At 44.7% G+C, this 22,932-nt stretch overlaps 1 protein-coding gene across 9 annotated transcripts in view; it reads left to right on the top strand.

The window, feature by feature from the left end:
- The window catches only part of LOC139366415 (ecto-NOX disulfide-thiol exchanger 2-like), a 286,381-nt gene that overhangs the window by 88,473 nt on the left and 174,976 nt on the right, over positions 1-22,932 (top strand). The gene's annotated exons all lie outside the window — the stretch shown is intronic.

Below are 22,932 nucleotides of genomic sequence, written 5' to 3'. Positions count from 1 at the left end.
TAATTACAGGAGAAGTCAATTGAGCCTTCAAATGAACCTGCTTACTCTGCTTCACTCTTGCGCTCTGACTCTGCTTCTTTAAACTTTTTAGCCTCTGCTGTTTCTGACCATGGAGAATTTACTCCATCTCTCACAGCCATCCAATGTTGGATAAGTGTTCGTAATTGCCGAGTTCCCTGGGACCATCAATTCTCATACAGTGCGAATGCTGAAAAGGCTATAAACACAACACAGCCTATGTGTTTTCTGTAGGGGAATGATGCTGTGCATTAAGTATGAGTTTAGCTTTCTCCCCTAAGTAATTGACTTCGCATGACATAAGCAATATTTTGTTTCTCTGTGCCATACTTTCATTTCAGCTATGGTGACAAAATGGCTTTGGAATATTGCATACTTGCTCCCACTTTTCTTTCCATGGCCAGGGGCACAAACAGCTAGTGAGCATCTGAGTGAATCAAGGTTGATTGCTTACTTTCAAAAGGGCCGACCATGATGAAGAAAAGGTCCACCATGCACTCTGACAGACATTTACCTTCACACTGTACAGCTCCCCACTGATCAATGGAGAGGGTGTCTGCAGATTCCTCATAATGGAGAGAGAAGGAGAGAAATGGAGGGAGCAATGTTTCAGAAGGATCTTTGAGATTTGAGTTCACTGTGGCCCCAGGATAATGGTGCTGTGGAATAAATTAGGGGAATACTGAATGCAGAGAGAAACCTTATAAAATTAGGACATTTGGTAGCTTTGGAAAATTGTATTTTTTTAATGGAGACTGAGATTCAGTTTTGCTCACAATTCAGCAGAAAGTGGAGCCATGGCTTTGGGGAAAGAGAATTGCTATAATGAAATATGAGTCAGAGATAAAGAAAGCGTTTTCTCTGTGGATACCTCTAGCAGTGTGTGGGAACAGGGGTTTCAGGGGTGTACACTGCTGAAGGGGTGTAAAGCACAGATCTGCTAACCTTGTTATGGTTCCTTCAGGAGGGCTTAGAGGCCCCAAAAAGAGATGGGCTCTTTCAGGGTTACTGAAATCCCAGATACTGAGTTGCTATAGATACAAGCCTCATTCCCTGTCATATTTCAGGCCCGATATGTGGCTACTGGCTATTTGCTAGTTTTTGCCGTCATGTTGTAGAGGGAGTTGTAGGATTAATGGTCTTGCCCCACTGCAAGTAGCTGTTCCAGCTACTCTATTTGGTCCCTTAGGAGTCTCTACCAGATGCATCTCAGAGAGGTGGGTTTCCCCTCTAGAAAGAACCCCCAGCTCTACTCAGTAATCATATCAGCGTTCCATCAAATCAGTGACCATTGTTTTAATAATTGATTGTCAGAAGCAATTCCTCCTCTTTCCATCAACATCTTTATTCTATTTCCACTAACTTCCATCTCAGCCTGATACTGGACACAGAGTGAACCCCTACCTAGAGAAGATTTTAAACTGGCATTCCCCCCCAAGGTCAAGACTTTTTAAAGTGTTTTAGGCTGATGAATCTCTCTCTGCTCTTAAGACTTTGAGAGATCGTGTTCGGTCTTAGAAAACTGGTCAAGTTCATTATTTAATTGCAAAGTAATGCATTTTTATTGTTTTCTGAATTTTTATTTGACATACAATTCAACTGTAATTACGTCAAATTTATTACGTTGACCAACAATTACCTCTTAGTGGGTAGGCTAGTCAAGCGAGATAGTACTCTGTCTGAATTTGTTTATATTACTGATGAGAAAGTCTAAGCATAGGGATTTATCATATTTCCAATACTTCCCTGATCCAAAGCTCATTTGAATGCACCTGGCCTCCTATATTAGAAAGCAAATAATATATAATAATAATAAGAATGCCTTTCCACTGTTTTGCTGTAACTGAGTTTCTTGTTTTCATACTGCTCTCCTCACGGTGGACAGGTATGCAGATTTTCCACTTCTCCAGCTCTGTGGATTGGCTAATTGGAAGATGTGGTATCCAGGGCTGAGGAACGATGTAACTGATCATTGCTAATGCAACAAACCTTGCTCTATCCCTGATAAGGAGACTCACTGTTTTGTGCCCTGCTGGGTAAGCGATCTGAGGACTATTTTTACACTGTGTTGTGTTTCCTGTCAGAGGAGGTGATGTTTAACTATGATGTGAGTAGTTACATATCTTCTCTGCCAGTTTCATGCTCCCAGTGGAAATGAGATGTAAATATGGAAACAATTAAAGTAAAATTCAATTTCAGCAGGTGCTGTTAAAGTAATGTTTGTTTTCTGATTTACTGGATTGAGCGTCCTCTAACTACTGTGGTGATAGCATCACAATCCTTGACTACCCACCTACTGCTCAGTAGCCTACACTCAACATATCAGAAACCATCATCAAAAGACCAATTTCCAAGCATCATAGCAGAGTTTCAAAGCTCCCAATGGGATAAATGTGTGTTGGTTTCAGTAATACATTTTTACTGGACACTTCATTTGTTTTTCAAGTTCTTGTCTCGAGGGGTGCCAGACGTATATTATTGTGGTGATATCACCCATTGAGCCCTTCCCCATCTGTTGAGCCGATGTTGTAGATTTTGTTGTAATAACGTAATTAAGATTCTATCAATGCCTCACCAGTCTTGCTTAATCTGTCGGTTTCCGGTGTAATAGTTGTTTTACTTCCTTTGTTCCGATATCTGTGTCGGGTAGAAAACCCATCTGGGTCGACCTGATAGTTCAGCCGTGTGGGCCAGGCTATTCCAGATGAGCGATTGAGGAGAGAATGGGGTTTTTGTGTAACTGGAATTGGTTCAGTTGAAGGGTGTGTAGGAGTGTGTGGCAGTCAGATCCCTGAGAGCAGCAGCAGCAGTCAGCCAGCCGCTCGTCTGGTCTAAAGCAGTGGAGGGAGCGGCATGTCTGTCTGGGAAGGGAACGTCTCAGGATCAACTCTGGGGCTCTGTGGAGCACAAAAACCACCTGATTGAGGGAGGCCTCTGTACTCAAGCACTTTGAGCCCCAGATTTGGGCTCAGGTCTCTGCAGTAGGGTTAGTGGGATAGAGACGTATTGCTATTGAATAAGGCAGAATTGAGGCTGTATAGCTATAGTTTAAAACCTTACTGAAGGTCTCACTGAGGAGGATGGAGGGAGATGAACTTTTCACCAGGGAGGATCATCTTCTCTGCTCCAATGGAACCTCTCTGCATCTCTTTTAGGGTTGTAATGGTTCACCAATCCCATGGTTCGGTACTCATTGCGGTTTTGGGGTCGCGGTTCGGTTACCGTACAGCAGGAAAATTAAATGCCAACAGTAGTTAATTATTGTTTATTTGGCAAAAGACACTAAACTCACACACCCTATTTTTGGCACAGGTCCAGCTTCTGTGATGTTTGCTTTTGTGAACGGGGATTATGTTTGGCCTCTTAAGTAGAGGTCTTCGCAGGTCTAAAAGTTTGATGTGTTCCGAAATGGACCTGTGGTTTTCCCACCCGGACCCTATATGCATACAATTATTTAATATACAGATAAACCTGTTTTGATCCAGACCTAGTCCAATCCGAGTGAGGGAAGCAGCAGAAAATGTACTTTGTAAACTACCCTTTTTATTAACTAGAGCTGATAAAGCTTGAGATTGAGTTGCCACTCTAGCAGGCGGAGGGGCCTTGCATTGTCAACTGAGATATTATAGAAAGGAGGAGTTTGGAACCCCATTGGGCAATGAATGTAGAAATGTACAATGCCCTACACGGCAGACTGTCGACCAATCACTTCACATTGTCATCCTGCATCACACGGTTTCTAAGCTAATCGACACGCAACCTTTCTCAAAGTCTGGGTACGAGTTAAGAAACCTGCCTATTTTCCTCAAAGTGTCTCATCTCTGGAAAATGTTGTAGTATTGTAAGTCTTGTTGACAAAATTCATGCTTATGTTGGGTTTTTGATCTAGCACCCAATTGACTCATATGCACTCCTTGAAGGAGAGCTCTCTTTGTATCAGAATCTCCCAGAATGCACCACACACGGTCCATTGACGATTCATGGGCAATGTACACAATGGGCGTTAATACAATTCTAAGGAAGTTTTCCATCTCCTCAAATGTACAGTGCCTTCAAAGTATTCAAACCCCTTGACTTATTCCACATCTTGTTGTTACAGCCTGAATTCAAAATTGATTAAATATGCCAAAATGACACCACTGAGTCAATACTTTGTAGAAGCACCTTTGGCAGCGATTACAGCTGTGAGTCTTTCTGTTTAAGTCTAAGAGCATTCCACACCTGGATTGTGCATCATTTATCCATTATTCTTTTCAAAAATTCTTCAAGCTCTGACAAATTAGTTTTTTGATCATTGCTAGACAACCATTTTCAGGTCTTACCATAGATTTACAAGTAAATTTAAGTCACAACTGTGACTCTGCCACTCAGGAACATTCTCCGTCTTCTTGGTAAGCAACTCCAGTGTAGATTTGGTCTTGTGTTTTAGGTTATTGTCATGCTGAAAGGTGAATTCATCTCCCAGTGTGTGGTGGAAAGCAGACTAAACCAGGTTTTCCTCTAGGATTCCATGCAGTATTACTTTAGTGCCTTGTTGCAAACGGGATGCATGTTTTGGAATGTTTTTATTCTGCACTGGCTTCTTTTTCAGTGGTCTCCCCAGAGATAAAGTGAACCCAAGTTTTTGTTGTTGCTCATGCACCTTTTCCCTTCCCAACACTGCCAGGAAAAACAATTTGAAGTAGCACAGCATGTCATGATGGATCACCAGAGGGGTGCAAGACACTACATCTCTGAGTGCGCCTGTGTATCCGCCACTGACTCTGAGAAGGTACCCGCAAATAACTGCTCAGATCATAGGGGAAAAAATCACCTATTCTTTACCAATGTCTCATTGGACGAGTAATTTGCAACCAATTCACATTTTCACAAAGGTTGCATTTTGCATGAGTATTATCTATTTGACGAATGACGAATTGCTATAATTATGCATGCTCATTTAGTAGTGAGTAATATATTGTGGAGCATAGCACAAATTTAAAGGCCAAGTGCAGTCAAATAGATGTTCCTGTGTGTTATGTATATTTCCACACTATGGTTGGAATGATACAGTGAAATTGATTCCCTGGAATTTCAGCCTGTTTTGGTTGGATGGAGTTTTGGCCTTCCATGGTGACATCAGCAGGTGGTAAAATAGTCAATAGACCAAAAAGAAAGTGGCTTCTAAACCTCTTTGCCAATAACAGCTAGTTTTCAGTTTCCCCTCCCCACTTAGACCACTCAGACAGTCCTAGCAAAATTGCTTAAGAAAGTGCTCTTTGCTCAAAGTTATTTGTGTTTCTTTTTGACCATTTTAATTTAAATTAATCACAATAAGGTACTTAATTCTGGGAAATGATGTAATATCGAGTTAGAAATGGCTGCATTGTACCTTTTTTAATTCTCTTGACCTGTTCTTGTCTCATCACATTGACATGTTGAGCAAGGAGGAAGCTGAGGTTGTGGTTCAGTGGTTAGGTCCAGGGAACTGAGTTGTCCACTGAGATTGCCTGTCTGGAAAGCAGCCATCATTCTAAAGTAATAGAGATGGAGAGCCTAGATCTCCATCGCCCCTGGTAAAGAAGGGAGAAAAAGCTCTCAGGAAAAAATGTAAAGTAATGAAAAACAAAATGGCACTGGAAAAATGGCTGCATCATGAACCAGAATGCGTTATTAATAGAATAGCAGAGACGCTCTCAGGATGTGTTCAGTCTACAGGGGCGTTGTGGCATTGAATGAAGGACATCTCGCTCTCTTTATTTTCTTTTGGGAAATCATTTGTCTCCATGAACTGTTAGCAAACAGGACTTAGAACACATTTACATCAAAGGTTCTGTTTACCTCACTGCTCTGTGAATGTTCAGACGAGAGTGAACCACAGAACTCTAGTGCCCGGTAGTTTTCCATTTGCTTCAGAAGGTATTTGCGTTGAATCTTATTTGGCGTTAACACACACACACACACACACACACACACACACACACACACACACACACACACACACACGTCTACCTACCTCCACTGTGAAGGGTCTTTCATGAACCTTGAAAAAGTCCAAATTCATACATTTGGAGAAGCTATGAAGGCCTCTGTGTTTGATTGAAGGCAACAGGAGCTCAATGTAAGGCCTGTACTTGCCTGTTTACTGCACCCAGCTCGGTTAATAATGGGCTGCCTTTACTGAACACATTTTACAGACTAACGTTTGTTCAGCTACTTTTTTCTCTTCTTGAAGAATGAGAGGTCAGCATTTATGGGGAAGTGATGCAACACAGGCATAACTTTTCAAGGGATGAGATACAGTACGTAGCTTTCATTTGGTTGCCTGGTTTATTGCCATTTCTATTTTAGACCAGTGAAATGCATGTTGAGGTCAGCAGGATGCTTGAGGTCAAGTTCGGACCTCCCCCTGGCCTGTTTCTGACTGAAGAATTGAGCCAAGGACAACTCTTTAGTTCACAACCAGTCTGATCATGTCTCTTACCATTTGTAGCCACTTGTGCAATATTGTAGATATACTACATTTGAGCTTAGGACAGCTCATTATTTCAGTTCTAAAATGTCACCATTGATCTCTCCATTTATGAGGGCTAGATGTAATCTGTTCTGCACAATACATACTCTAATTCCATTTCATTTGTAGAAAACTGCCGGTGAAGTTCTAATATCTTTGTCATCGTTAGTGGGTCAATCTCTCCACATTTATTAATTGCAGATTGAACGTTTTGGTCTCGTATAGACTCAAGCTTTGCGTTTGTTTAACTTGTGTACTCTGTCTAGTTCACAACTGACATTTGTTTACCTGTATACAACGCTCAATACCGTTCTCATTGCTATGTCATCATTAGTTCAACCTCACTTTTAGTTGATCTTTTGTGGTCCTAGTACTGATTTGAAAACTGTGGTATTTCTTCAGAAAGCCTAACAGGAGTTTTCTGAAAAGCTGTGATGTGGAGTCCCTTTCTTTGTGTTCTGTGTTGTATCTGTTAGGCCAGTGGTTCCCATCTCCGGTCCTCGAGTATCCCCAACAACACACATTTTAGGAGGATCCTCCTGGGGTGCTGTACTGAGGGATTTTAGGAGGATCCTCCTGGGGTGCTGTACTGAGGGGTTTTAGGAGGATCCTCCTGAGGTGCTGTACTGAGGGGTTTTAGGAGGATCCTCCTGGGGTGCTGTACTGAGGGGTTTTTAGGAGGATCCTCCTGGAGGATTTCCGGGGTTCTGCTGTTCTCTGTGGAGGTTCAAGCGCACCGGACAGATGCTGACAACCACTGACTTAAAATCATGGCACTGAACACAGCCATTACAGAGGGAAGGTAATTGGATCCACAAATCAGCTGACGGCTCCAGGTTTATAGTGGCCCCACGGCTTTATGGGCTGTATTTCAGGGCCTGGTGGGGGAGGCTGTCGGGCGTTTTGATGTATTGGGGGGCCTCAGAGCTGTTAGAGGAAACGTTGCTTGTTATGAATGAACCACACTGGAACTCAACCCAACGAATCAAGCTCTACTCTTCATCTGTCAATGACAGAGCACCTGCCCTCAATGCAAACCAAGTCTTCCTATTAGAAGTGTTTGGCTAATCTGGAATGAGGAGGCAATTTTAGTTCCTGTATTTCTCTCAGATTCTCTAGTTTGTAGGCCTACTTCAAATGCTGGTTCATTTTGGAACACTGTCACTTCAACTGAACTGAAAGTGATTTGTATGTTTCCAGGACATGAATTGCCTAGAAAGTCTTGACCTTTATAAGGAGTGAAGACAAGTTCTGTAAGCTTGTAACAGAGAGGTGGACCGTGTTTTAGTCATCTGTTACACCTTCCTTCCCTCGGAACTGAAAGAAGAGGTCTGAAGCAACTCAGTGGGAGAGGATCAGCTTATCTCTACCTCTCTGCTCCTCTCTGAACCTCTATATTTTTGCCATTCACTCCCTATTTCCTTCTCTTCTTTGTGTGCAACTCATGTCTCTATAAACCTCTTCTGGTGTGTCTGTTTCCTTCTCTTTTAATGAAGGCTTTTATTTCCAGCTAATAGAAATATGAGTCTTCCAGAGTCATGGACAGGTTACTGGAGAAAAGTGCATTGGCTGGGTGAAAAGCCAAAGAACATCGCTGTGCCTTCATTTTTACAGAACTATTTTCTCCTACCTCAGAGCAACAAGTGAATGCTCTCTGAACCTAATCTATCATCCATTTTCCTCCCTCTCTCTTTCCTGCCCCAAATAGTACAAGACAGTAGTCAGTGAGGCAGAGAACAGTGAGGATTAATTGTTTTCTGTAGGTACAGAGGGCATCAGCAGCAGTCTGCTTATTTTGGGCCCTGGTGAACCTCCATATGCTGGATGAAATCTGTTCCTCCTCTCTTGGCTTGTTAGCTTTAGCGTGTTAGCGTGCTCACTGACCAGCAGCTGCAGTGAGACAAGACAGAACTGGGCCACTCTCCAGGAATACCACAGAGCAGTGCAGCTCAGCCCAGCCAGCAGAACCAACAGGCAACCCCCAGTTCCCATATCACACCCCCACAACCTAATGAATCGTTCTGGGAACCTTTAACAGACCCCATTCTGTTTGCCCGGAGGCAGCAGAGCCACCAGGCAGCCCTTCAGCATCCTGGGCCGTTAGTCTCTGCTGTGGAGCCGTTGTCTGAAATAGCCTTTGACTATCTCTGAGACACAGAGCCCTGCAGAGTCGTCCTCTCTTATCATTAAAGGAAAATCACTGCTCTAAAGATGGACTCCCCAGACCCTTGTTTTAGAATTATTCTGTTTTAATGCAGGTCTTTATTTGTACTTTTCCTGTGAAATATATTGGCACTCTTTCACTTTTATTACATTTTTTCCTATTCTCAAATAATTGACATTTTAAAACAACCTTTTGGTCTTCACAGCACATTGGATTTTCAACATTGCAGAACCACGTTTATTTTTGTAAACTTAAGTTTATAATTTACATTTAGAAAATGGCATTTACAAAATTATTTTATTTGCCTTTATTTAACTAGGCAAGTCAGTTAAGACCTAAATTATTGGCACCCTGGAGCTAGTACTTGCTTGCACAACCTTTGGCCAAGGTAACAAATGCTTCTTGTAGCCATCAATGAGCTTTCTGCACCTTTCTACTGGCAATTTGGCCCACTCTTCACCAGCCAAACTGCTCTAATTCTTCAATATTTGTGTGGTGCCCTCTACCAACTGCTGTTTTCAGCTCTCACTATTGCTTATGGATGTGATTCAGATCTGGACTCTTCGCTGGCAGAACAGTCCAGAGTTTTTTCTTGAAGCATTCCCTTGTGCTTTTGATGTGTTCTTGGGGTTGTCCTCCTGCTGGAAGACCCATAACCTTCAACAGAGACTCTTTTTAGACACTGGGTTGAACATTGCACTCCACAACATCTTGATAATCTGCTGTTTTCATGATGTCTTGCACACATTCGTGGGCGAATTAAGCCTGGCTCGCAGTCGGCATTCCAATTCATCCCAAAGTTGTTTAATGGGGTTGAGGTCATGGCTCTGTGCAGACCAGTCAAGTTCTTCCACACCGATCGCAACAAAACATTTCTGTATAGACCTCGCTTTGTGCATGGGGGCACTGTCATGCTGAAACAGGAAAGGGCCTTCACCAAACTGTTGCCAGAGACGTTAGGAAGCACAGAATCATCTAGAATGTCATTGTATGCTTTAGCGTTAATATTTCCCTTCACTGGAACTAAGGGGCTTAGCCCGAACCATAAAAAAAAACATCCCAAACCATTATTCCTCATCCACCAAACTTTACAGTTGGCTCTATGCATTGAGGCAGGAAACGTTTGCTCCTGGCACCTGCCAAACCCAGATTTGTTCGTCAGACTGTCAGATGGTGAAGCGTGATTCATCACTCCAGAGAATGCCTTTCCACTGCTCCAGAGTCCAATGGCGGTGAGCTTTACTCCACTCCAGTTGATGCTTCTCATTGCGCATTTCATAAAGCTTCTGACGAACACTTCTTGTGCTGACATTGCTTCCAGAAGCAGTTTGGAACTCAGTTGTAAGTGTTGCAACCGAGGACTGATGATTTTTACCCGCTACGCGCTTCAGCACTTGGCGGTCCCGTTCTGACAGCTTGTGAGGCCTACCACTTTGCGGCTGAGCCATTGTTGCTCCTAGACATTTCCATTTTACAATAACAGCACTTAGTTGACCAGAGCAGAAATTTGACGAACTGGTTTGTTGGACACGTGACATCCTTTGTCACTGAGCTCTTCAGTGAGGCCATTTTACTGCCAAGGTATGTCTATTGAGATTGCATGGCTGTGCTCGATTTTATGCACCTGTCAGCAATGGATGTGGCTGAAATAACCGTATCCACTAATTCGAAGGGGTGTCCACATAATTTTGCATATATAGCTTACCTTAATAGAAATTTACTCATTGAAAGTCACTGAGTAAAATACTACTTGAGCAGAAGTTTTAAAGTATAAATCATTTCAAATTCCTTATTTTGCAAACCAGACAGCAGTCTTTAAAAATGTTATATTTACGGATAGCCATGGGCGCAATCAACACAGCCATAATTTACAAAGTATTTGCCAGATCAGAGGCTGTAGGGATGACCAGGGATGTAATCTTGATAATTGCCTGAATTGGAAAATGTTCCTAACCTGCTAAGCATTCAAAATGTAACGAGTACTTTTGGGTGTCAGGGAAAATGTATGGTAAAATTATAGTTTCTTTAGGAATGTAGTGGAGTACAAGTAAAAGTTGTCAAATATAAATAAAGTACAGATACCCCAAAAAATTACTTAGTAGTTCAAAGTATTTTTACTTAGTTACTTTACACCATGGGCGTTACCTCATACTCTGGCCTACTATCTTTGCTGGGCCAGATGTGGCTAACAGCTATATAATAAATGTCCCTGAAGGCCACTGTAGCGTGACGGTGCTGATTTAAAGGGTAAACAGCAGAGAAAGAGCCTGACTGATGGAGACGGGTGGCAAAGGCTGTCTGAGACTGGTGATGACACTGGGGGGCACGGATCCGTCTGATTGGAGAGATGTAGGATGCTGATGAAAAAACAAAGCAACCCCTAATTCTAGCAGGATTTGCTCCATAAAGAGGGTCAAGCAATCTCTGTTCATACAAATTAATCCTCCATCTCACTCAACTTCACTGTTTTATAGCAGAGTTCTTAGGTCTTGATTATATCCCTCAGCCATAACTGAACTTTGAGCATTACAATATGGTAGGCCTAGTTGAATGTAGACCCGGTAGGCCCAGTTGAATGTAGGCCTAGTTGAATGTAGAACTTGTAGACCTAGTTGAATGTAGGCCTAGTTGAATGTAGAACTTGTAGACCCAGGGGAAGGTAGGCCGAGTTGAAGGTAGGCCGAGTTGAAGGTAGGCCGAGTTGAAGGTAGGCCGAGTTGAAGATAGCCCCTGTAGGCCGAGTTGAATGTGGGGCTAGTTGAAGATAGCCCCGGTAGGCCGAGTTGAATGTGGGGCTAGTTGAATGTAGCCCCGGTAGGCCGAGTTGAATGTGGGGCTAGTTGAATGTAGCCCCGGTAGGCCGAGTTGAATGTGGGGCTAGTTGAATGTAGCCCCGGTAGGCCGAGTTGAATGTGGGGCTAGTTGAATGTAGCCCCGGTAGGCCGAGTTGAATGTGGGGCTAGTTGAATGTAGCCCCGGTAGGCCGAGTTGAATGTTGGGCTAGTTGAATGTAGCCCCGGTAGGCCGAGTTGAATGTGGGGCTAGTTGAATGTAGCCCCGGTAGGCCGAGTTGAATGTGGGGCTAGTTGAATGTAGCCCCGGTAGGCCTAGTTGAATGTAGAACTGGTAGGCCGAGTTGAAGGTAGGCCTAGTTGAAGGTAGGCCTAGTTGAAGATAGGCCTAGTTGAAGGTAGGCCTAGTTGAAGGTAGCCCCGGTAGTCCGAGTTGAAGGTAGTCCGAGTTGAAGGTAGGCCGAGTTGAAGGTAGGCCGAGTTGAAGGGAGCCCCGGTAGGCCTAGGCCGAGTTGAAGGTAGCCCCGGTAGGCCTAGTTGAATGTGGGGCTAGTTGAATGTAGACCCGGTAGGCCGAGGTGGAGGTAGGCCGAGGTGGAGGTAGGCCGAGTTGGAGGTAGCCCCGGTAGGCCTAGTTGAATGTGGGGCTAGTTGAATGTAGACCCGGCAGGCCGAGGTGGAGGTAGGCCGAGGTGGAGGTAGGCCGAGGTGGAGGTAGGCCGAGGTGGAGGTAGGCCGAGGTGGAGGTAGGCCGAGGTGGAGGTAGGCCGAGGTGGAGGTAGGCCGAGGTGGAGGTAGGCCCGGTTGAATGTTGCCCCGGTAGGCCTAGTTGAATGTTGCCCCGGTAGGCCGAGTTGAAGTTAGGCCGAGTTGAAGGTAGCCCTGGTTGGCCTAGTTGAAAGTGGGGCTAGTTGAATGTAGACCCGGTAGGCCTAGTTGAATGCAGATCTTGTAGGCCGAAGGGAGGCCCGAGTCGAGGCCCGAGTCGAAGGGAGGCCCGAGTCGAAGGGAGGCCCGGTAGGCTTAGTTGAATGTAGAAATGGTAGACCCAGGGGAAGGTAGGCCGCGTTGCATGTAGACCCGGTAGGCCTAGTTGCATGTAGGCCTAGTTGCATGTAGGCCTAGTTGCATGTAGGCCCAGTTGAATGTAGGCCCGGTAGCCTTAGTTGAATGCCTTAGTTGAATGTAGGCCCGGTGGGCCTAGTTGAATGTAGACCCGGTAGGCCTTGTTGAATGACTTAATCACATACAGATCCACCAGTTAAACATAATATCAATGATGCAGCTTTCAGCTCACAACAGATTAATGTGCTCATTAGATCTACTTTGGTCTTAACAGGAGCCATAGAGATCAGTAGTCTATATCTTAACGTCTTAACTATGAAGCACATGCTTGCTACAAGATCTAAGGTTATCCAGTGATTTGTTTTATTAGTAGTATACCTATTAGCAGTTATACAACATTTTCTGTTAATGTTAGTTTTTTTCAGTTATTATTAGACAGTTTCTATTTTCTTATTACTAGTTATTTTGTTTTTTAAATTTGGACCCTCTTGGGCTCCAGAGTGGCTCGGCGGTCTAAGGTACAGCATCTCAGTGCTAGAGGCATCACTACAGACCCTGGTTCCATTCTAGGCTGTATCACAACCGGCTGTGATTGGGAGTCCCATAGTGCGGCGCACAATTGGCCCAGTGTCATCCGGCTTAGGGTTTGGCTGGGGTAGGCCGTCACTGCAAATAAGAATTTGTTCTCAACTGACTTGCCTAGTTAAACAAACAAAAAAACAAGATGTGCAGTTAGAGATTTTATGTTGCAACATTTCAAATAAATTCCCTTTCTTGGTCAGTAAGTAAAAAATATACACTAATGCTTCCTCTAAGATTTTCTTTCTTTCAATGCAATGGTTTTCTTGTAAGAATTAGGCCTCGATAATATCAAATGAAATCGAAGTATATTTGTCACGTGCGCCAAATACAACAGGTGTAGTAGACCTTACACTGAAATGCTTACTTCCAGGCACCAATAGTGCAAAAAAGGTATTAAGTGAACAATAGGTAGGTAAAGAAATAAAATAGTAAAAAGACATTGAAAAATAACAGTAGCGAGGCTATAGAAGTAGTGAGGCTACATACAGACACCAGTTAGTCAGGCTGATTGAGGTAGTATGTACATAAAGATATGACTATGCATATATGATGAACAGAGTGGCAGTAGCGTAAAAGAGGGGTTGGTGAGTGGGGGACACAATGCAGATAGCCCGGTTAGCCAATGTGCAGGAGCACTAGTTGGTCAGCCCAATTGAGGTAGTATGTACATGAATGTATAGTTAAAGTGACTGTACATATATGATAAACAGAGAGTAGCAGCAGCGTAAAAGAGGGGTTGGGGGGAACACAATGCAAATATTCCGGGTAGCCATTTGATTACCTGTTCAGGAGTCTTATGGCTTGGGGATAAAAACTGTTGAGAAGCCTTTTTGTCCTAGACTTAGCACTCTGGCACTGCTTGTCATGCGGTAGTAGAGAGAAAGGTCTATGGCTGGGGTCTTTGACAATTTTTAGGGTCTTCCCCTGACACCGCCTGGTGTAGAGGTCCTGGATGACAGGCAGCTTAGCTGTACTGGGCCGTATGCACTACCCTCTGTAGTAGAGGTCGACCGATTATGATTTTTCAACACCGATACCGATTATTGGAGGACCGAAAAAGCCGATACCGATTAATCGGCCCATTTAAAAAAAAAAATATAAAAAAAAAAGTGTAATAAAGACAATTACTACAATACTGAATTAACACTTATTTTAACTTAATATAAAACATCAATAAAATACATTTAGCCTCAAATAAATAATGAAACATGTTCAATTTGGTTTAAATAATGCAAAAACAAAGTGTTGGAGAAGAAAGTAATGTGTGCCATGTAAAATATGTGCCCTGTAAAAAAGCTATCGTTTAAGTTCCTTGCTCAGAACATATGAAAGTTGGTGGTTCCTTTTAACATGAGACTTCAATATTCCAAGGTAAGAGGTTTTAGGTTGTAGTTGATATAGTATTTATAGGACTATTTCTCTCTATACCATTTGTATTTGATATACCTTTGACTATTGGATATTCTTATAGGCACTATAGTATTGCCAGTGTAAGAGTATAGCTTCCGTCCCTCTCCTCGCCCCTACCTGGGCTCGAACCAGGAATACATCGACAGCAGCCACACTCGAAGCATCGTTACCCATCACTCCACAAAGGCCGCAGCCCTTGCAGCGCAAGGAGAATAACTACTCCAAATCTAAAAGCGAGTGAAGTTTGAAACTGTATTAGCGCACTCCCAGCTAACTAGCTAGCCATGTCACGTTGGTTACACCAGCCATTAGGCTGATAGGCTTGAAGTCATAAACAGCAGTGTGCTTGCGAAGAGCTGCTGGCAAAACGCACTAAAGTGCTTTTTGAATGAATGATTACGGGCCTGCTGCTGCTCAGTCAGACTGCTCTATCAAATCAGACTTAATTATAACATAATAACACACAGAAATACGAGCCTTTGGTCATTAATATGATCGAATCCAGAAACTATCTTTTCTAAAACAAACATTTTATTTCAGTGAAATACGGAACCGTTCGGTATTTTATCTAACTTGTGGCATCCCGAAGTCTAAATAATATTCTTGTTACATTGCACAACCTTCAATGTATGTCATAATTACGTACAATTCTTGCAAATTAGTTCGCAATGAGCCAAGTAGCCCAAACTGTTGCATATACCCTGACTCTGCGTGCAATGAATGCAAGAGAAATGACACAATTTCACCTGGTTAATATTGCCTGCTAAACTGGATTAGTAGTTATAACTAGTGATTATGATTGATTGATTGTTTTTTATAAGATACGTTTAAGGCTAGCTAGCAACTTACCTTGGCTTCTACTGCATTTGCGTAACAGGCAGGCTACACATGGATGGCAATGGTTAGAGCGTTGGACTAGTTAACTTTGCGGTTGCAAGATTGGAACCCCTGAGCTGACAAGGTGAAAATCTGTCGTTCTGCCCCTGAACAAGTCAGTTAACCCACAGTTCCTTGGCCGTCATTGAAAATAAGAATGTGTTCTTAACTGACTTGCCTAGTTAAATAAAAGGCATAAATATATATATATATTTTTAATAATCGGAAATTGGCGCCCAAAAATACCGATTTCCGATTTGTTATGAAAACTTGAAATCGGCCCTAATTAATCGGCCACTCCGATTAATCGGTTGACCTCTACTCTGTAGTGCCTTGCGGTCGGAACAATTGCCATACCAGGCAGTGATGCAACCAATGTTGCAGCTGTATAACCTTTTGAGGTTAACTTTTTAGTTTCCTGAGGGGGAATAGGCTTTGTCGTGCCCTCCACGACTGTCTTGGTGTGTTTGCACCATGTTAGTTTGTTGTTGATGTGAACACAAAGGAACTTGAAGCTCTCAACCAGCTCCACTACAGCCCAGTCGAGGAGAATAGGGGCGTGCTTGGTCATCCTTTTCCTGTAGTCCACAATCATCTCCTTCGTCTTGGTTACGTTGAGGGATAGGTTGTTATTCTGACACCACCCGGCCAGGTCTCTGACCTCCTCCCTATAGGCTGTCTCGTCGTTGTCGGTGATCAGGCCTACCACTGTCGTGTTTTCTGCAAACTTAATGATGGTGTTGGAGGCCATGCAGTTGTGGGTGAACAGGGAGTACAGGAGGGGACTGAGCACGCACCCCTGGGTAGCTCCAGTGTTGAGGATCAGCGTGGAACATGTGTTGCTACCTACCCTCACCACCTGGGGGCGGCCCGTCAGGAAGTCCAAGATCCAGTTGCAGTGGGAGGTGTTTAGTCCCAGGATCCTAAGCTTAGTGATGAGCTTTGAGGATACTATGGTGTTGAACGCTGAGCTGAATTCAAGGAATAGCATTCTCACACATGTTACTTTTGTCCTGGTGGGAAAGGGCAGTGTGGAGTGCAATAGAGATTGCATCATCTGTGGATCTGTTTGGGCAGTATGCAAATTGCAGTGGGTCTAGTGTTTCTGGGATAATGGTGTTGATGTGAGCCATGACCAGCCTTTCAGAGCACTTCATGGATGTGAGTGCTACGGGTCTGTGGTCATTTAGGCAGGTTGCCTTTGTTCTTGGGCACAGGGACTATGGTGGTCTGCTTGAAACATGTTGGTATTACAGACTCAATCGGGGACATGTTGAAAATGTCAGTGAAGACTCCTGCCAGTTGGTCAGCACATGCCCTGAGCACACGTCCTGGTAATCCGTCTGGCCCCGAAGCCTTGTGTATGTTGACCTGTTTAAAGGTCTTACTCATGTCGGCTACAGAGAGCGTGATCACACAGTCGTCCGGAACAGCTGATGCTCTCATGCATGCCTCAGTGTTGCTTGCCTCAAAGCGAGCATGGCCGCTCGTCTGGTAGGCTTGTGTCACTGGGCAGCTCGTGGCTGGGCTTCCCTTTGTTGTCTGTAATAGTTTGCAAACCCTTCCACATAAGGCGGGCTTCGCAGCCGGTGTTGTATGATTCAGTCTTAGTCCTGTATTGACACTTTGCCTGTTTGATGGTTCGTCGTAGGGCATAGGCGGGATTTCTTGTAAGCTTCCGGGTTAAAGTCCCGCACCTTGAAAGCCGCAGCTAGACCCTTTAGGTCAGTGCGAATGTTGCCTGTAATCCATGGCTTTTGGTTGGGGTATGTTCGTACATTCACTGTGGGGATGAAGTCCTCGATGCACTTTTTGATAAAGCCAGTGACTGATGTGGTGTACTTCTCAATGTCATCGGAAGAATCCAGGAACATGTTCCAGTCTGTGATCGCAAAACAGTCCTGTAGTTTAGCATTTGCTTCATCTGACCACTTTTTTTTATTGACCGATTAACTGGTACTCCATGCTTTAATTTTTGCTTGTAAGCAGGAATCAGGAGGATAGAATTGTGGTCAGATTTACCAAATGGAGGGCGAGCTTTGTACTTGTCTCTGTGTGTGGAGTACAGGTGATCTAGATTGTTTCCCCTCTGGTTGCACATTTAACATGTTGATAGAAATGAGGTAGAACTGATTTTAGTTTCCCTGCATTAAAGTCTCCGGTCACTAGGAGCGCCGCCTCTGGGTGAGTGGTTTTCTGGTTGCTTATTTCCTTATACAGCTGACTGAGTGAGGTCTTAGTGCCAGCATCTGTCTGTGGTGTTAAATAAACAGCTATGAAAAGTATAGCTGAGAACTCTCTAGGCAAGTAGTGTGGCCTGCAGTTTATCACAATATACCCTACTTCAGGCGTGCAAAATCTGTAGACTTCCTTAGATTTCGTGCACCAGCTGTTTACAAATATGCACATATTCCCCCCCCCCCCCCCCCCCCCCCTGTTTTATATGTTGAGTTTTAGGGAAATGTAGTCCTTGCCATGGTCTTAAAATTTTGGGTTGGGTTTCAGTCTTCACACACTTTTGGGCAGGAAGGAGAAATAATATGCTCAGTCCTCACTGGGGCACTTTGAGAGGGAACAGTCTTCTCTACGGTCAATTCACAGACTCATCTCCTCATATTAATGTCATTCTGCTGGAATGAAGCTCCACATCCCCAACTCCCTGTGGTTCATCAGTATTCACACAGCTCAGCTCTCCATACACCACCTTACACCATTCCCCAAATACTCTGCCTGGCAAGGCTTCAGATGACCTTGACTTTAGTGTGTGTGTGTACCTGTGTGCATGCTATGACAGTGTTTGCGTCATGGATCCGTGTGAATGCAAACCGTTGACGTACTGACAGCCCCACATCAATCACCTCTTCTGCAATCAAATGTTTGCCTTCTCCTGAAGATCTGCCTCCCTCTCAGCAGCCTGGACACCACAGGGGAGGGAAGGAAGGAGGGACTCAGAACAGATCCTGCTGCAGCTGTTGCTCTGCTGGTGTCTACACACAGTCAGACATACTCCTCCACTCCCCTCCAGCCGCGCACACACACTGGACTTGAGATGGCTAACAGCACCAGACCACCCCTAGCCTGTCTCTTCGGCTGATTGAGACAGATGGATGAATGGAGGGGAGAGCGAGAATCTAAGCTGAGCCAGACCAGAGCCATGAGTCTCTGTTTGGGCTCTGTGTTTCTGCTGGGTTGGTAATTAAAGAGGGGAGGCCCAGTAGAGTCTAGCTGTGTTATTTTCCCTATCTCTTGTTTTCTCTCTAATCTTCCTGTAAGACCAGATAATTAATGGTGGTCCTCGTGTTAATGGAGCGGATTCGGCTTGTTTACCTATCTTCCTCTTGGTCTCTCGTTAGGGTCTGGGCCAGGGCTAGTCATTGTCACGTTAATTATCCTAACCTGCTGTGAAAAGTCACATCTGCTAGCCCTGAGAACAGACTTGGTTTCCACTAACGCGGTACAGCTTCGCGCTTGCTTGCCTTCTCTTTCTCTTCGCTAATGTTGCGAGTGTGTGTTCAGTCTTCGGTCTGTTGTGTGTAGAATATTATAGCCTATTCATTGATGATAGGCCCTGTTTTGCTGAAGTTGCGAGACATTGCAAGCCAAGAAATTGCGAGATACAGAATTCCATTGTGAGACAGCATTTGATTACTGCTAGATAGGCCTAGTTTATGGTTCTGCCTGTTAGCCGACCTGCCTGGACTGTGCTCCTCCCCTCTCTCCCCGTCCCTCGCTATGAAAGATGCATGTGTTTGTGTTCGAGGAAGTACTGCATTTTAGGAGTCGATTCCTAGCGAATGTTCAACAATCAGAGTCAAGGAATACATTTTTTGGAGTCTTCTCTCTGCCACTACATCGTCGTTAACAGTTGGGAAAATGGCAAGCGACGGAAGCGAAATCCTGTATGGCAGTTCTTTGAGAAGTTAAATGCAAACTTTGCAAGGTTGAATTAAAGTCCATTAATGGCAGTACAGGTGCATGGTTAACCAACTGAAAGGGATGCACCGTGAGACCCAAACCGTTGCTAGCAGCAGGGCAGATGCATTGTCAATTAATGTGGAATCTTATACATTTTTATCATTTTAATGGAAAACTGATAAAGTGGACGTTATTAAATGTAAGAAAATGACAATTTGTCACATCCCTACATAAAACCATAACTCTCAGCATGGACTTGTTTATGCAGTGGCTTAATTTTCCAACTTTCTGTATAATCTAAATCTGTTTATTCACGAGTGGTTATAAATGGATAAGGAGAATGGTTTTTGGTCGCTTAGTATAGGCATTCAAATCCCAAGCTGTTTGCCAAATGATCAATCACAATTTATGCTGGAAGCGATAGCTCTTGTAAATATGGGTGTCAGTATTTCTTACTGAGCAACATTAGACTGGATGACACTACATGACAGTACTATTTATTTACAATCTGGATAGTTGTGTATATGCGTACTCATCCATTCTGCCTTAATGGGACATTCAGTAAAAATTCTGAATCTCAACTTCAGGTAGTTGTTATGACACGCAATATGGATAAATGTGGATTGGCAGTGATTTGAGTAGGAAGACATGTAGCTGCAGGTGAACATACCAGTGTAGAGATGTGACTGGCATTATGGGCCAGCACTGCTCCTCTGGGGAGATATAACGGGTATTACTGGGCATTACTGCTCCTCTGGGGAGATATAACGGCATTACTGCTCCCCTGGTGAGATATAACGGCATTACTGCTTCTCTGGAGAGATAAAACGGCATTACAGCTCCCCTGGGGAGATATAACGGCATTACTGCGCCTCTGGGGAGATATAACGGCATTACTGCTCCTCTGGGGAGATATAACGGCATTACTGCTCCTCTGGGGAGATATAACGGCATTACTGCTCCTCTGGGGAGATATAACGGCATTACTGCTCCTCTGGGGAGATATAACGGCATTACTGCTCCTCTGGGGAGATATAACGGCATTACTGCTCCTCTGGGGAGATATAACGGCATTACTGCTCCTCTGGGGAGATATAACGGCATTACTGCTCCTCTGGGGAGATATAACGGCATTACTGCTCCTCTGGGGAGATATAACGGCATTACTGCTCCCCTGGGGAGATATAACGGCATTACTGCTCCCCTGGGGAGATATAACGGCATTGCAGCTCCCCTGGGGAGATATAACGGCATTACTGCTCCCCTGGGGAGATATAACGGCATTACTGCTCCCCTGGGGAGATATAACGGCATTACTGCTCCCCTGGGGAGATATAACGGCATTACTGCTCCTCTGGGGAGATATAACGGCATTACTGCTCCTCTGGGGAGATATAACGGCATTACTGCTCCTCTGGGGAGATATAACGGCATTACTGCTCCTCTGGGGAGATATAACGGCATTACTGCTCCTCTGGGGAGATATAACGGCATTACTGGGCAGCACTGCTCCTCTGGGGAGATATAACGGCATTACTGGGCAGCACTGCTCCTCTGGGGAGATATAACGGGTATTACTGGGCAGCACTGCTCCTCTGGGGAGATATAACGGCATTACTGGGCAGCACTGCTCCTCTGGGGAGATATAACGGCATTACTGGGCAGCACTGCTCCTCTGGGGAGATATAACGGCATTACTGGGCAGCACTGCTCCTCTGGGGAGATATAACGGCATTACTGGGCAGCACTGCTCCTCTTGGGAGATATAACAGGTATTACTGGGCAGCACTGCTCCTCTGGGGAGAATGCTGTTTGGGCCAAAACCTGGCAAAGGTCTTTGGAGAGTCATCCTGAGACACAGAGCCCTCATTAGCCCACAACAGAGCAGAGAGAAAAAGAACAGGTGCACACCTCTCTAACAGGTGTAGAGGAGAGAGAGAGACTAAGTGTAACTGGCAGGTAGAGGAGAGTGGATGTAGGCTAGAAGAGGAAATGAGTGGGTGGGGGAGAGGGATGGTGAGGAGATGCACAGAGGACCACAAAAAGTAGATGTAAGGGGGGGATGTAGTAGATGGCAGAATGTCCTCACCTCCCCATAGAAATCATTAGTTCGCCTCCCGGGTGGCGCAGTGATTAAGGGCGCTGTATTGCAGCGCCAGCTGTGCCATCAGAGTCCCTGGGTTCGCGCCCAGGCGCTGTCGTAACCGGCCGCGACCGGGAGGTCCGTGGGGCGACGCACAATTGGCCTAGCGTCGCCCGGGTTAGGGAGGGCTTGGTCGGTAGGGGTGTCCTTGTCTCATCGCGCACCAGCGACTCCTGTGGCGGGCTGGGCGCAGTGTGCGCTAACCAAGGTTGCCAGGTGCACGGTGTTCCCTCCGACACATTGGTGCAGCTGGCTTCCGGGTTGGATGCCCGCTGTGTTAAGAAGCAGTGCGGCTTGGTTGGGTTGTGTATCGGAGGACGCATGACTTTCAACCTTCGTCTCTCCTGAGCCCGTACGGGAGTTGTAGCGATGAGACACGATAGTAGCTACTACAACAATTAGATACCACGAAATTGGGGAGAAAAAGGGGTAAAATTAAAAAAAAAGAAATCATTAGTTCCAGAGGTGGTAATAGATTATCCTATCTGGTATTATGGCTTAAAAATTGACCGGATTGTGTATCTAAAATGTAGGCGATGAGGAAAGGGTACATAATAATTTCTGCCTTTTCTCAAACCACCAACTGAAGGGAATGTCCTTGTGGGTTTTTCCCCCCCCTGAATTAGAACTAGTTGAGCTTTCTTAATTTTATAAATACACTGCTCAAAAAAATAAAGGGAACACTAAAATAACACATCCTAGATCTGAATGAATTAAATATTTACATAGTGTGCTGAAAACAAAATCACACAAATTATCAATGGAAATCAAATGTATCAATCCATGGAGGTCTGGATTTGGAGTCACACTCAAAATTAAAGTGGGAAACCACATTACAGGCTGATCCAACTTTAATGTAATATCCTTAAAACAAGTCAAAATGAGGCTCAGTCGTGTGTGTGGCCTCCACGTGCCTGTATGACCTCCCTACAATACCTGGGCATGCTCCTGATGAGGTGGTGGATGGTCTTCTGAGGGATCTCCTCCCAGACCTGGACTAAAGCATCCAATTGGATTCAGGTATGGGGAACGGGCGGGCCAGTCTATAGCATCAATGCCTTCCTCTTGCAGGAACTACTGACACACTCCAGCCACATGAGGTCTAGCATTGTCTTGCATTAAGAGGAACCCAGTGCCAACCGCACCAGCATATGGTCTCACAAGAGCTCTGAGGATCTCATCTCGGTACCTCAGGCTACCTCTGGCGAGCACATGGAGGGCTGTGCGGCCCCCCAAAGAAATGCCACCCCACACCATGACTGACCCACCGCCAAACCGGTCATGCTGGAGGATGTTGCAGGCAGCAGAACGTTCTCCACGGCGTCTCCAGACTCTGTCACGTCTGTCACGTGCTCAGTGTGAAGCTGCTTTCATCTGTGAAGAGCACAGGGCGCCAGTGGCGAATTTGCCAATCTTGGTGTTCTCTGGCAAATGCCAAACGTCCTGCACGGTGTTGGGCTGTAAGCACAACCCC

Source organism: Oncorhynchus clarkii, chromosome 14 (assembly GCF_045791955.1).
Source record: "Oncorhynchus clarkii lewisi isolate Uvic-CL-2024 chromosome 14, UVic_Ocla_1.0, whole genome shotgun sequence".
Classification (NCBI taxonomy): Eukaryota; Metazoa; Chordata; class Actinopteri; order Salmoniformes; family Salmonidae; genus Oncorhynchus; species Oncorhynchus clarkii.
Note: the sequence above shows the minus strand (reverse complement) of the source record. Positions and strands in the feature narration are given on the sequence as shown.